Raw genomic sequence first — 4,750 nt, 5'->3', positions numbered from 1 at the left:
AATGTGGGCAAGAGAGCGATGAAACCAACACAGCTGGTAGTGCTAGCTACCAAAAGTTTAGGACAGAGGTTACAAAATCAAATGTCTTCAGAGCTCAGGCAGGTAGTATAAAGTAACACAAGCAGGGATTTGTGGAGACAGGCAAATTGACAAGTACGTGCCTCTTCCGAAAGATGCTTCTGAGCACAAACCAGTTAAAATCTAGTATTGATAGACATTGCACATTTTTAAGAGCAACCAAGAAGTCAAATATCTGGATTTTACATGAAAGTTCCTGACTTTTCCATGGTGGCAACTAATCCAAATGTTTTCTGCTCACTCCATATTGGCCTGCATAGGACGTCAAAGGAAACATATTTGTGGGCTGTTTCGGTTCTTGGGCCACCAGTTTGGACATAAGCTATGAGAGTTATCTTCTGTTATTGGAGAATGTATTGAAAGTGCACCATAATGGACAGCTATAAAATTTTGAAAAGCAGAAAGACTGGAGAAAAGTGTTAGGTCATGAGTTATAAATAAGCAAGAGGGACTGTACTCAGATTCACAAGCTTATGCTCTCTAATCTGGGACCAGTTTCAGCACCTGATATGATGAGTTATAAAGGATAATGGTGGCTATAACATTATGACCCTTATTGCATCATACAAAGCCCTGACCTGATAGCTGCCTCCTCCTGTCACTGATTTAATTGCCTGAGTAGCATCTGGCTTAGGACTAGTAGGTTCTGTCCCCTAGCCCTACTTCCCTATGCTCCTTAAAAGACCCTTTTACCAGAAATATAAAACTACCAGTCCCATGAAGACAAGTATAAAGATAGCCTACTGCACAAAGGTATCCAGAAAGAGGAAGAAGCCCCTGAGTAGAAGTAACAAGCTACCGCAAAGGGTTAATGAAACTCTTAGGAAAAGGAAGCATAATATTGACACTTAGGTGAGATCCGGAGAAGGAGGATCCAACCTCCCAGGGGCTGGAGGAGTGAGGGTAGATAGAACCCTGCCAGCCAGCTCTATGTACCTCTTCCTTTGTGTGACTTTTTTAAAGGTATAATAGCACCACCCTGACTTGGGTCTTAATTCAAGCACATCCTCAGCTGTATGATCTTAAGCAAGTTCATCATTCCACCTGTTTCAGTTATGAAATTGGGACCCTGATTACCTCAGTGCTACAACTGAGATAAATGAAATAATGATTCCACAGGCTCTAGGACAGGGCCTGACAAACTGCTGTCTGCAGGTCAAATCCAGCAAAGTTTAACTAAAACAAAGTCAGAGCCATTCACTTACTATGGCTGCTATCACCTGCAAAGAATAAAACATCTGCTATCTGGCCCTATAACTCTGTAGGTGTTCTCTCAAGTGGCCCTATCACCTCGCATAACTCACAAAAGCTGCTGTAAGGTATAACTTGGGTCATGGTTGCTTACCTCATACAAGACTTTCATCAATAAATATTGAATGCCCTAGACAGAAGATTCAAATGTTTCACATCCTATAGTTCTCCCCAATTATCAATTACAAAATTTTCTTCTAAGTTTCAAGTTTGAACATGTGATAGATCTCCTGGTACTATTAGATTTATTCTGGTTTTCTCTTGGACTATATATCTTAGACTATGTATACTATATGTACATTTCTTAGAGTACATAGACATGTGAACAGGACCTGGCACATGGGCATTATTCAATAGTAAAACATGTCCTATGTAAATGTAGCGAAAATAGTGAGGGTGGTGTGGAGGACTACGCCAGAATGACGCAGGGAAGGCTATTGACCTCTTTGCCTTTGCCTTCTCCCTGAGATTATGTCAGTGTATGCACAACATGATTACAGCCTACAGACTACAGCCTGCCAGACAGACTTATAACCCATTACTGTAGCCAGTTACTACCAGAGGTACCTGTAACCCGTTACCATGACCTACTACCATAAGACATGCTTATATCCAATGATATAGCTATATTACTACAGCCTGCTACCACAAGAGCGACTTGTATTATTACTACATACACTACCTCAGGACACTACCTCAGGACACTCCGCTCTTGCGCCCAGGAACACCTGCCGTAACATCTTTAAGCAGTAAATTGCCATCTCTCCACACCCCTACACTAAGACTGAATGTGACCACCAAAGAGCAAAAGCAATCATCAAAGAAATGCAAGAAGCTCATCAACATCTAGGAAATAGGACAAAACCCTGGAGCCCACCTAAGTCAGCCAAACAAGAAAAAGGCAGTTTCTGCATCTTTCATGTTCCAAAGGAAATAGAGAATTGAGTTGTGAGGCCCCAGCCTTACAGATTAGCTTTGGTCTTGCTGGTAAATGGTTTTTAAAGATTGCATTTATGATTCTCGGGGGGCGGCAAGCTGTGCTTAGCAGAACTTCTGCAGTTTAGTGGTAATGGATTGGGAGTAAGAGATGATTTGGTACCTTTACATAAGTTATACAAGGTTCACATTTAATTACACAAGGGATTCTATAAAGCTATAAGAATTATTTGATCCCAAATTGCCCAAACACTACATTATATCTAGAGTATACTACCAGGAGAAGCTCGAGGATGTTGTCCTTTAAAGAGTTCCAAATGTACATATGCCTTTGTAAGCGTATGTTGTGTCTTTGCACTTCCTCACATTTATAATTCCGGGACTTCATGATGGATGACCTGGGCTTGTTTCTAGGAAAACAAGCATCTTCATTTCTGCTAACAAATGAATGAGAAGTGTGAGCTGATGGTGATCTGGTGGTTCACCTGTCTCAGCCTGCACTGGACTTGTTTAGATGGTCTATCAAACCAAATAAGCCCTTACCATATCCAGAAAGCACCTCAATTTATCCCAAACCCAAGCCCAACCACAAACATCATAGTAAATCTTTCAAACAGGAAAAAAAGGGTAAACTACATATTTCCTCCTGACTCACGTGGTTCTCCCTCTACTTATCACACCCATCTGATTACATGAAGGGCTAGGGTTCTAAGGTCACCCAACGTCACTCTTCAGCTGAACAGTAACACTCAAAAACACCTTTGTCAGCGAAAGAAGAGAAATTTTATTTAGAGACACTGGGGTGGAGAGGAATAATCAATGATGATTATGGTGGTCTTGGGCCTGTACCAAAAGCCTTTCTTTGTGCTGGTTGTGGGAGAACACATGGCTCAGAAAAGCCCGGATTCAAGCAGCTTCTTCAACCAAAACATTGACATATTCTGCTGACTAAAGAGACAAATAAGAATATTAAAGATGTACACTCCAAAAACCCATGTGTTTTTCATATAGGGACCTTCCCAACTCAGTTTCCCAGAGATTCCATCAAATAACAGACCTTCGAAGAGTTTGAGTCCCACCTCAAAGAGGTAGGTCCAGGGTTTGTGTGATCTCTTTTTACTGCATGGACAAGATTAGAAGGAGGCTCTACAGCACAAAGAAGACAAGCCATGAGCACAGAAAGCCTGGCTCCCCACAGGACTTGTGGGGAAGCAGGGAGAGAGTTGGGTGGTTGTTTTCATTGGTGGGTGGGTGTTGGTGAGGGAAGGGATTGTTAGAGAAGTACCGGGGGCCAGTCTTTAGAAGGTGATAGGAGATCTTTGCTTTTGAAGAGGCATGACAGTTTGGGAGACTGGCCAAGCATGGGTGACAATTCCTCAGTCCTGAGAGTCCCCTTTATAATCAGAAAATGTCATCAATACCTTGTCTTCTCATTCCTTTTCAGAGATAGTTTCCTTGCTTTTTGCGTCTGTGGGGAATATTTCAGATGACATGCTGAACACCTACATCTGCAGGCCTTCATCATCTTCTGTTCCTCAGCTCTGGTCAGCACAAGGTTTTTGTTGAAATAGCAATATCTGCCTGCTCCCACTGTTGTCCCTCTCTCCTACCCTAAATCCATTTGTCCAAAGCAGTCCACCCATCATTTCCTTTATATAGTGGCTTATGACATGGACCCTCCTGGTAAAGGGACATGATGATTGATGGTGCCTTGTCACAATGGCTGAAAGTCAACATGAGAGCTTGGTTGAGTGGTTGAGGCAGTACTGAAATGTTGGATAAAATTAAGAAAATGCCTATTAGGATTCTTTAAATCAGCTGGCTTCCTATCAGGATAGCCCATTGGAACCCCCATGAATTACAGAAACCAAGCAAAATTCTTTATGCCTTTCAAATACAAGTCTAGCATTTTTAAAGCCTTTGTCTGCTGACACATTTAGGCATATATTCCTGGTTTCATTGCCTTACTTCTAGAAAGAGCTCCTGAGGGAGGATTTGAACAATGTACACTTTTTAAATGAATGTATTGAAGTATAATTGATATACAATTAACTGCACATATTTTAAGTGTACAATTTGATAAGTTTTGACATAGGTATACACCCATAAACCATTACTACAAATCAAGATAATAAGTACGTTCTACTGTGCTCCCTTTGTAATCTTCCCCCCTAGCCCTCCCCTAAGTTCTACTCTAAGTCCCCAAAATGTAAAATTTAAAGCTCTATTCCAGTTCATTTTTTAAATCTACTACCCCTGCCCCATCCCCTAGAGCCCCACGGAAATATAGCTTCAACTTCAAGAAGCTTATATCTGGCCGGAGAAGGCATCTTCTATTGGTAGATATAAAATGTAACCAAGCGCCGGGCGCGGTGGCTCAAGCCTGTAATCCCAGCACTTTGGGAGGCCGAGACGGGCGGATCACGAGGTCAGGAGATGGAGACTATCCTGGCTAACCCGGTGAAACCCCGTCTCTACTAAAAAA

The 4,750-nt window shown here is 41.9% G+C and overlaps 1 long non-coding RNA gene across 7 annotated transcripts in view; it reads right to left on the bottom strand.

The window, feature by feature from the left end:
* Window positions 1-3,029: 3,029 nt before the first annotated feature.
* The window catches only part of LOC108544389 (uncharacterized), a 51,273-nt gene continuing 49,552 nt past the window's right edge, over window positions 3,030-4,750 (bottom strand). For 4 of the 7 annotated variants that reach the window (XR_001889821.1, XR_001889822.1, XR_001889823.1 and 1 more), the window contains 2 exons: window positions 3,687-3,988; window positions 3,030-3,213 (listed from right to left, as the gene is read on the bottom strand). This is a non-coding gene — a long non-coding RNA (uncharacterized LOC108544389). Of the gene's footprint in view, window positions 3,214-3,686; window positions 4,032-4,750 lie in introns of all 7 variants that reach the window. The other 3 variants (XR_001889820.1, XR_001889825.1, XR_001889826.1) reach the window with 1 other exon arrangement.

The sequence above is a fragment of the Rhinopithecus bieti genome, unplaced genomic scaffold, assembly GCF_001698545.2.
Source record: "Rhinopithecus bieti isolate Rb0 unplaced genomic scaffold, ASM169854v2 scaffold_26676, whole genome shotgun sequence".
Taxonomy (NCBI): domain Eukaryota; kingdom Metazoa; phylum Chordata; class Mammalia; order Primates; family Cercopithecidae; genus Rhinopithecus; species Rhinopithecus bieti.
Note: the sequence above shows the minus strand (reverse complement) of the source record. Positions and strands in the feature narration are given on the sequence as shown.